The following is a 10,974-nucleotide window of genomic DNA, read 5'->3' on the forward strand; positions in this document are numbered from 1 at the left end:
GCCGACGAGTAAAGTCGACAACTAACGCGGCTTGAGACATGAGTGGAAGGCGCCTTACAAATACATGTCAATAATTAATTATTGTTGTTGTTATTATTTGTCCTGGGCGAGGGCATGTCGCGGCTGTTCTGATGTCGTCTCTCAAGCCGTCTCCCCCCCCCCCCCCCCCCGTCTCGTCGCTCCCGTGCACCCATCACGTCACCGTGGCCACCACAATCCAGGGATTGAAGCCAGAGCCAGTCAATATACACGCGGCCGAACCGGTGAATGTCAGCTCCGACTAGCACCGTTGGCTACGCACGGCGCGGAAGAAGTTCAACGTGCCGTGCTTGCAAACAGCTGCCGCCAAATGATTTGAGTTGGGCTGCGTGAGCGGCCTTCTTCGTCTTCTTGCACATGGTTTATGATGTAGACGCGGACAGAGACAACTACAATTTCACATTCAGGTGGCCGAGCCAGAGAGAGCCGCATCGAGAGCAGCGGAGCGTATTGCCGTGATGCCTCATTCGTGTTTGTGGAATCGGGGCATTGCGTTGCGTCGCTGTCCACTGTTACGGTCTGTTCTGGGTGACCACAGTGGCAGAGGACTGGAGAGTTTTTTTAATATCCTTAGCTCTTTCGGTAAAGTCACGTTGAAGGGAAACAATAAAATAATAAAATATATATAAAACAATAAAAAAGTTCTCACGACGTTTCGACCATAACACAAACGGCCGCCATCAGGTGTGCCGGTTTGCGCACAGTTATTTATTTATTTCCAAACGACGCATTTATTTCTTTATAAATAAACTTCCTTTTATAAATAAATGCATCGTTTAATAATAAATAAATTAATGTCAACCGACACACCTGATGATGACCGTTTGTATTATGGTCGAAACGTCGTGAGAATTTTTTATTGTTTTATATATATTTTATTATTTTATTGTTTCCCTTCAACGTGACTTTACCAAAAGAGCTAAGAATATGAATTACTGCAGTCACGAAAGCTTTAAATCAAAAGTTTTTTTTAAATTCTCCATTTGCGCATCAGGTGTCCGCATCGACTGCCCATGGCTTGCACGGATGCGGTTTCGGGCGCAGCAGCTTCCTGGAAGATCACGTCCGTGTGAGGACCGTGGGTCGGGTAATGGGGCCCGTGTTTGGCGACCCGGTCTAACCTTGGCGACCACCGCGGTGCCAGTTTCCGTGTTTGCAGGCCCTCTCACCGGGCTACTCACTGGAATGCGAAACACAGATAACCGAGATTGGATCATCGCTTGGAGGTGGCCCACGTGGCTCAGAAGACGGAGCGCTGAGCCAGCCGCCACGGATGGCATTATTTTAACACGCGGTAGAGAGGGCTTTCACGGCCAATAGTGTCCATAATAGAGGGGTTTTTTTGGGGGTTAGATCGCGTAAATGTGTCGTTAATCTCGCCACCATCCGACACAGACAATTAGTAAGATGTGTCACGTAAACAGAACATGCCAATTCGTTACTAGTACAGCACACCAGTGTGTTGTAGAGTAAACCCACAACGTTTACAATCTGAGTACGACGTTTCGCCAATAATTACAACCAGCATCATCAGGCGGCAGCCAGATCTGTGTGGGGTAAACACAACGGTGTGCTGTACTAGTCAAGAATTGACACGTTTCGTTTAAGTGACAACCCTTAACTAATTGGCTGTGTCGGGTGGTGGCGGATTTAACGACACATTTATATTCACGCGATCTAACACGAATAAAACCCCTCCTACGGCTGACATTCTAATTTCGAGTCTGCATGGGGTTCAGCCGCCCGCAATTAAACCGGGTTTCCAAGCGGAGCCAGCTGGTGGACTCGGCACGGTCCAACAGTGGCTGTGTGCACAACAGGCACATCAATATTTTGCGTTAAGCCACTTCGTTGCGCTATCATTTGTGGCCGGGTCATTTCTGAAAAAGAGCTACATAGCTCAGTGGGCCCTACCTGGTAAAAAAAAAAAGTTAACATTTTGATTTAAAGCTTTCGTGACTGCAGTAAGTCATATTCTTAGCTCTTTCGGTAAAGTCACGTTGAAGGGAAACAATAAAATAATAAAATATATATTAAACAATAAAAACACATTACATAAAATCCGTGATCTGGTTCCGTCTGTAAAAGATGTGATTCCGGACATACAGTACCCTGGTGTCTACAAACTAAGTTGCCTCTGTGGTAGTAGTTACATTGGAGAAACCAAACGACATGTCTCGGACCGCATTCGTGAACACAAAGCAGACCTTAAACACGGTAGGACCAACACCTCGGCGGTGGCAGATTATTGTTATAATTCAGTAGGCTCACATGACATTGACTTCTCCAAGACAGAGGTTCTTTGTAAGCCATCTGGCTACCGTGAGAGATTCGTTCATGAGGCTATCCACATATACAAGCACAGAGACAATTTCAACCGAGAAGATGGATTCTGGCTTAGCAATCATTGGAAGGATTTGATAAACCATTTCAGGTCTTAATTGATTGTTCACGCTTACGGTGGCTTTCAGACAGCATACTTTAATTTTTCGTCTCCCCCCTCCTCTTTTCAGAACATAGATGGACTCGTCCTTCCAAACAAACTGCCAAATCGCTGCCCGTGATGCTAACGTTTAAAATAAATAAATAAACACGACCACCGTTTTAAAATAAATAAATGCGAACCGCAGGTTCTTTCAAATGTTTCTTGCCGTTGGTTTTCACACCTGATGACGACCGTTTGTGTTATGGTCGAAACGTCGTGAGAATTTTTTTATTGTTTTATATATTTTATTACTTTATTGTTTCCCTTCAACGTGATTTTACCGAAAGAGCTAAGAATATAAAAAGTTAACAGTTTATTATGCTGCTTTTGTACAGTCATTGGTGAACAGGCTGAGCCCATAATATCGCCGCTACACACTTGAGTAGCTGCTCTATGTTGACTTCATTTTTTGTTCACTTAAAGTGTCTCAATTCCAGTTTTGGAAATTCAAATTATTGGTTTGGTTTTCAGGCGACACACAAACACCAATCGCGTCGTAGAAGCGCGGAGTAAGGGAATTTTTTTTATTTATAATTATATTTTTTAACGGCCACTTGAAAAGTTTTCTTTTAGAGCCGGGTCGGCTACGTGAGTCTCTGAAGCCCCATGCGGCGCTTTAAAAACGACTGGCTTCGGGGCAGTTATTTATTCAAAGGGAACCCAGCGTCCTGTGTTCACTCACGCGCATTGCGGGCTCTTGGAACTATCGAGTTGCTTTCACCGATTTCGAGAAACAAGAAGTTGTCTCTTCTTGTTGCGTTTTTTTCCGACCCCGCCCGCCCCCGCCCGCCCCCCGGTTCAGATTTGAGCATCCGCGAAAATGTCCCAGTGCAAACGGCTCGGGTGAGATCATTTCCGAATGGATTATTCCTCTCGCGATGCCAATAGCGCGCCGGGAATAATCTTGGTGTAGAAAGGTGTAAAAAAAAGGCAAAGATCCCTCGTATAGCATGAACAGACGGTTGTTAGCGAGTATCCCAATGCACCAAGCCACCAGTACGCCCAGCCACATACTCGCCTATCAGCTCACAGACACACCCAGCCACACCCCCAGATTCCAACCCATCCACATCAGACACGTGCAGTACCCATATTACAACTCCCCCCACTCACCAAACTCCATATGCACCGACTGACAAAAGACAAAGATCCCCCATATAGCTTTAACAGACTGTTGGGGCAAGTGCTGTTAGCGAGTAGCACCTATGAAGGCCGGCACAGCACACGAGGGGGTGGGTGGCCAGCACCACGTCCAGGCCGCCTTTGTCGCCCCAGTGGCGATGTTTACACTCTGTACCTGATAAAAATTTGAGACTGAGTCGACCTAGGTGAGGCCCAGGACCGATTCAGATAAGCGTCACTGGTGTTGACCGTGAGCGGGAATCGAACTCGGAGACGCTGTGTTCGTGGCGCAGTGCGCTAACCGCTACACTACCGCTCTCCACAAAAAAAAACACACACAAACTACACAAATGAGTGGATTAATTATGTGACCATCAACGAATCTATCACTCCACATCACACGTGGGCCCGTTTTTTTGTATCTTTTTAGAACCGCTTTTTGCGTTTAAGTTTTAGGTGTCTTTTCTCCACACGGTTGCCTACGTACGGTGCGAATAAGATCAGTGGCGACTGATATTCAAACATTTTCCTGGCCCTATCTCCCCCAGCGCGAACACGCACTAACCACCATAGTGAAGTATGGTCAAACATCCCTCCCCCCATCTCCCACTGGCACGGCATGCTGTGATCTTCATCATCCAGCATTGCATTGACAGCGCGGAATAAAGTATGTATGATTCATTTGTTATAAAAATAACACGCTTACTAAACGGTGCATGAGTAATCAAATAAACGGAACATGAGTAGAACAGCTGCTCCACAGCTGCTCGGGAGCATTACGGACACTTCCCACAACATTTACAACCAGATTGCCAAACCCAGCACCCCCTTGCAGTCCTTGAAAGGAGTCGTCGTGGGCGTCGTCGGGAACCGCTTCCTTTGTCCTCCCCTCGTCCGCTGACCATTGGAGAGCTGGGAGAAAAGGCTCTGGTGGGGAAGGCGATTCTCAGGCAAGCGGATGCAGCGGCCGGTCCACCGGAGTTGGGTTTTTTTTAGAAGCGTCGCTTCAATGCCGGTGGTGTCGGCTTGTAGGTGGACACTTCGCGTTGGTGCAGCCATCTTCCCGCTCGATCCCCTGGACTTGGCGGACGCAGCGCTGACGGAAGCCCTCGAGCGCAGCGACGTGGCGCCTGAAGAGGTTGTCCACGTTTCGCTGCTGTAGAGGAGCCTTGGGATGACAACGGCCTGGTAAACTAGGAGCTTTGCTGTCCTGCGTAGGTCGTTTTTTATTGAAGACGGCGCTGGCGCAGTTTGTAGAAGGCGGCGCTGGTGCACCGGACTCTGTGTTGGATTCCCCCGTCGGCGTTGGCCGTTTTGGAGAGATGACTACCGAGGAGAGGGAAATACTCCACGTGTTAAAGTGCCTCTCCATCGACATAGATAATCAGGGGGGGATGTTTGGCTGGTTGGACGGCAGTTGGTGGAAGACCTTGGTTTTGGGGATATTCAAGGTTAAGCCAAATCTCCTACATGCGGAGCTGAATGCGTCGAGGGTCACCTGGACGTCCCGCGCAGAGTGAGCCACCACGCGGCAGTCATCCGCAAACTGCAGGTCGTGGATATTCTGTGTGGTCAGCTTCTTCTTTGCCCGAATACGTCTGAGGTTGAAGAGGTTCCCGTCTAGACGGTACCGGATGCTGACGCGAGACGGAAGGCGACCGTCGACAAGGAGAGTGACTGTGGCCATATAGATGGTGAATAAGGTAGGGGCGTGGGGGGCGATCACACAACCCTGACTGACACCCATTCGGATCTGAAAGGCATCCGTTACAGATCCCCCAACCTCGGCACGGTGTGAGTCGTGTCATCGTGCAGGAGCCGCACAATCGTGACAAAACTTCCAAGACGGTGGAGGATAATCCAAAGGGCTTCCCGGTTGAGGGAGTCAAATGCCTTGGTTAGATCGATGAATGCCAAGAAGAGTTATTGAGGCTGCTCTCGACACTGTCCTTGAATCTGTCGGGCAGCGAAGACCGTATCTGCAGTGCGCCAGGATGGTCGGAATCCGCACTGTGTTTCTGGCAGGACCTTCTTGGCAGCAGGACTGATGCGAATGAGCAGGATGCGGGCCAGGATCTTTCTTTGCTATGGACAAGAGGGAGGTCCCCCTGTAGTTTCCACAGCAAGACTTGTCCCCCTTCTTGAAGATTGTTACTACGGTCGCATCCTTGAGGTCGTCGGGGAGGTCTTCTCTATGCCTGTTCCGGAGGATCGGCTTTGTGGAACCTTGAAGTGAGCAGGATGGCTGCCAACTTGGAAGACCTCATCTGGGATGCCATCCAGACCACACGCTCTGTTGGACTTCATCTTCTTGATGGCGCGCCTCAGCTCACCGATAAGCGGTGGCTCGCCGACGCGGTGGTCTATGGGGTGTTGCCGCATAACTTCGAGGGTTTCAATCCGCCACGGTGGATTCCCTGTTCAGGAGCTGTGCAAAATGCTCTTCCCAGCGTTGACGAATGGCATTGTCGTCCATCAGGAACTGGGATCCATCATGTGACCTCATGAGGTGTTGACCTGAAGACCGAGGTCCAAAGATTGTCCTTGTTGCCTGGAATAAGTTCCACATGTCGTGCTGGTCGGCATATCCCTCTATCAGCTGTTCTTCATGGCGCGGATCTGCCGTTGTCTTTCGGCCTTCAGTTGTTAGTACGCTGCGGTCCTGCGCCGTGTCCTCTTGTGGTTTTGGCAGGCAAGGAAGGCAGCACGCTTGCGCTCATGAAGGTCGCGGAATCTGTTTGTCATTCGCGTCAAACCAGTCCCCTTGTCTTCGTGGTTCATAGCCGATGGTCTAGGCACAAGAGTGCGGTACAGTGGTTTTGAGCTGGTCCCATTGTGCGTGGATGGTGGTGGCCTCTGGTGGCGGAAGATTTTCCAATGCGGTGTGGAGTTGGTGCTTGAAGCTCCCGTTGCTTTGCCGGGGCCTTTAGTGCTGATAGATTCAACTTTCTCTGGCCGGTCTTCCAGCGTCTCAGCGCCAGGTGAATAACCATCGTGGAGCGCACGAGACGGTGGTCGGTCCAGCAGTCATCGGATCCCTTCATTGCCATTGTAAAGAGAATGTCTCTCAGATCACTGCCACGGACGATGACGGAGTCCAGGAGGTGCCAGTGCTTGGACCTGGGGTGCTTGCGTCAGTTTTTTTGTTGGCCTTTCTGGCGAAAGACTGCGTCTGTTGTGACCAGGCCGTGATGGGCGCACTTGGTCAGGAGGAGGAGGCCGTTGGTGTTGATTTTTCCCACCCCGTCCTTGCCAATGGTTCCGCTCCAGACGCTGTGGTCACGTCCAGCCCGGGCATTGAAGTCGCCCAGGAGTGTGACCCTGTCGCTCCTCGGGATGGCGGTGAGGGCGTCATCGAGACCGGAGTAGAACCTGCTCTTTGATGCCATTATCCGTGTCGAGGGTCGGGACACAGGCGCTAATTACGGTTGCGCGTTGGTTTTGGCTGAGGCGGAGGGCCATCAGCCTATCGTTGATGCCTGTGGGGAATTCCGGTAGCGCATCGGCAATCTTATTTTTGACTGAGAAGTCGACTCCGTGGATCCGAGGTCCACTGTCCAGCTTCCCCTTCCAGAAGAAAGTTTAATACCCTCTTGCTTCCCTCAGTTGCCCCTCTCCGGGAAGCCGTGTCCACTGAGATCAGCGATGTCAATGTTGTGCCTCGCTAACTCTCTGGACACGATGGCCGTTCTTCGGTCGGGGCGATCACTCTTGATGTTGCCCATGAGTGTTCTTACATTCCAGGTGGAAAAATTTATCTTTATTTTCGTTTCTTTTCGTCCGTTTTGCTGTTGTTCGACCACAAGAATGGTGACCCTGCTGGGTGCGGGTTGTCAGCCAGGAAATGTGGGAGAGCCTCTGTTGAGGTCACCTTTTATAGCCCCTTCCCCCATTTGAGAGTGAGCAGAGGGAATCCTAAAGAGGACTGCTCAGCCGCGGATGTTCCTGGCGAAAGACACCTCCTGTCCCCGTGCTGGTGTCCAACGACCATCACACATCCACCGCCTGCATGCAGAGTCTTGACCGGGGGCGTCCAGGTTCACAGCCCTGCCCCCTTTGCCAATCGTCCATCGCTGCAGGACTTTTCATAACCTGACGAAAACCGTGCGTGTGGAGTTGATTTACCCGGGGACCGCGGTGTGCGAGCAGGATCCGGGTGGGATCCGCACGATCTTGATGGATTAGTGGCTGGGCCCAGTGGCATGGCGAGCCGTGACAACCGGAGCCACTTTTCCCGCTGCGGCCTTCGTCCGCCTTCACAGCCGTCGAGACCCACGGCCCCTGCCTGCTCTGCCGTTGAGGACTTATTGGATCGCTTTTAGTCCGGAACCTCCCCCTTTGACCTTTGACGCCATGGGTGACCCTCCCGGGAGCACGAGGCCCCCTGACGGCTTCGCTCTCGGGATCACTGGAATACGCGAACCTCTCCACCACAATAAGGCGGCGATCCTCGAAACGAGTACCAACTTATTCTTAGTTTTTTCGGTAAAGTCACGTTGAAGAGAAACAACAAAATATATATATATTTTGTTATTTTGTTGTTTCTCTTCAACGTGACTTTACCGAAAAAACTAAGAATATGAATTACTGCAGTCACGAAAGCTTTAAATCAAAAGAGTACCAACTTGTGGGAAGGTTACGGAGCTTGTTCCTCTGGCAGTGGTCACCACCCCCCCCTTCCCCCCTGCCATAGAAATGTGGATTTCCACAAAGAACGTACGAGAGCCGAACCTAGTTTGCTCGTTTGAGCACAGAGATCCGCACTTAGAGGCAGTGGCTTAGTACGAGGGAGGATGATGGACGTGGTGGAGTGAGGAGGAGGGAGCAGGGAGGAGGAGGAGGGTCGTGGTGGAATGAAAAGGGAGGATGATGGACGTGGTGGAGTGAGGAGGTGGATGGACGATCGTGATGGAGATGGGGGTGTAGCACTGTGGTACAGGTGGGATGATGTTAGTTAATGGATGTTGGTGGATGGAGGAGGAGGATGGACTGTGGGTGGAATGATGATGAATAACCGCGGTGGATGGAAGAGGCTGGTGGAGTGAGAAGGGGGATAGTGGTGGGGTGAGGATGGATGGATTGTGGTCGAGGGAGCGTGAGAGACCATGGGTAGTTAGAGAGCTGGATGAACCGTGGTAGGTGGATGGAATCGCGGATGGAGTAAGAGGAGGATGAATCTTGGTGTGGCATGGAGGGAGCTGGAGGATAACGATGGATGGTTCGTCGTGGCCGCTGCGCTCGACATAGAAGAATTCCTGAGCGTGGTGGAGCGTGGAGGATGTGCGCAGACCCCGGGTTTAGAAACCGCAGCACGTGAGCGTGAGGCACGTGCTGCGTGTCCTTTGTAAATCTCAGTGGCCATGTGCACGTGGGCCACCCCCTCGTGTGCCGTGCTGGCCTCCATAGGTGCTACTCGCCAACAGCACTTTCCCCCAACAGCCTGTTACAGGCTGTACGGGGGATCTTTGTTTTTTGTTATGTGCGCGATCGTGTGTGAGCAGCGGTAGCGTAGGGGTTAGCGCGCTGCGCTACGAACGCGGAGAGCCGAGTTCGATTTCCCCTCGCGGCCAACGCCAGTGACGATTATCTGCAACGGTTCTGGGCCTCCACTAGGTCGGCTCAGCTTCAAATGAAAAACCTGATGCAGTGCGTACACAAAGGCAGCCGGGCGTGGTGCTGGCCACCCACCCCATCGTGTGCTGCGTTTGCCTTCATAGGTGGTCTCTAAGAGCGCTTTCCCCCAGTATCGTAACGAGTGTGGGGGCAGTGGGAGCCTGGCCCCCATGTCTCCGGTGGCCAAATCTACGAGTTGTGGCCCCCTTGACAATCACCGTGAGATGTGTTTCTACCAACAGTGTGAAAAGAACAAAACGCGCAAGTTAAAACGTGGTTTAAAGAAATGTTCACGAAAATGCTTTCAATAATAGGGTTTTTCCCATTTTTTTCTGGCAACAAAACTGAAACCTTTTTACGAGGATTCATGTCTGCATTAACCACAATACCTGCAGTCAAAATGCAAACAAAAAACATACTATGATAATATATGCATTGTCCTTGAAACTGATTGGTCCACATCAAGGGACGGCTTTCTCTTGAGCCTCGACCTTTTGGCATCATCTGGTCGAGCACCAATTGGGTCGAGGCTCAAAAGAAAGCCGTCCCTCGGTGTGGACCAATAAGTTTCAAGGACAATGCATATATTATCATAGTATGTTTTTTGTTTGCATTTTGACTGCAAGTATTGTGGTTAATGCAGACATGAATCCTCGTAAAAAAAGGTTTCAGTTTTGTTGCCAGAAAAAGGGGAAAAACCCTATTATTACGTTTTGGTACCGGCAAAGGAGGTCTAACGATGATGAAAATGCTTTCATTTACGTTCCACGTTTAAATTTTAATTTAATCAGAGCAGTGACACATGGCTTCCGCGAATTGAGCCGACGATGTCGTTCACGACGCCACTGCATGCCCCAAAAGAGGTCTGTTCAGGCTCTACGGCGTTGGGTCTTTGTCTAGCGCACGCGTGCGTGCGTGTGCGCGCGCGTGCGTGATGTGATGTCGTGATGTTGTAAGCACCCTGCTGGTCAACACGAGGCTTCATTTACAGAACTCCCGCGTGCCACGTGGTGGAGGGCGCCGAGTTGTTCAGCGCCCGCACGCTTCGCCCGTGACTCACGCCAGTGCGGAACTTGCCGAGTCGTGGTGCCGCCTCCCCTCCACCCCAGGAAGCGCCCGGCTCTGTTGTCTCCGCAGCTGCCACCGCCGTCCCTCGATGATTTTAAGATCTCAGCCTGCGCTCGGCGTGGGACAGCACAAGGCTGTCGATGCCCTGTGTCGACAGCCTGAGTTAAACGGGGCGACACATTCAAGGGGAAACAATACAATTTTTTTTTTTAAACGACAAATAATATAACGAAGATGTCATTATTTCAATTCCCGGGGCGCATACAGAGGGCATATGAATTATAATTCATTTCTCAACATTTCTGATCATTTATTGGTCGGACGGACAGCCAAACCGAATAACTCTGCCTCTGCTTTTTTTTTTTAAGAATACGCTTAAAAAAACATTAAACGGAAAATATGGGAGCAAAGGGTTTTCCAGTTTACCAAAAAAAAACTCAGCCTCGATTTTCCTTTGGAGTTTGGGGGTTGGGGGCCACCGATCGCGCGGCCCGCCCCGAGGGCACTACCAGTTGCTGGCGGAGAGTCCAGGGCCCCTCTGAGCGACACCGCCCCCCACCCCCCCCCCCCCCCCCCCATTGCACGATGTAGATTGAGGCCCTGCCCGCGACTCGCGACGCACCGGCAGGTGACCAGGCACGCTTCGT

This window comes from Petromyzon marinus, chromosome 38 (assembly GCF_048934315.1).
Source record: "Petromyzon marinus isolate PM22_M1 ecotype Great Lakes invasive population chromosome 38, UKy_Petmar_22M1.pri1.0, whole genome shotgun sequence".
Lineage (NCBI taxonomy): Eukaryota > Metazoa > Chordata > Hyperoartia > Petromyzontiformes > Petromyzontidae > Petromyzon > Petromyzon marinus.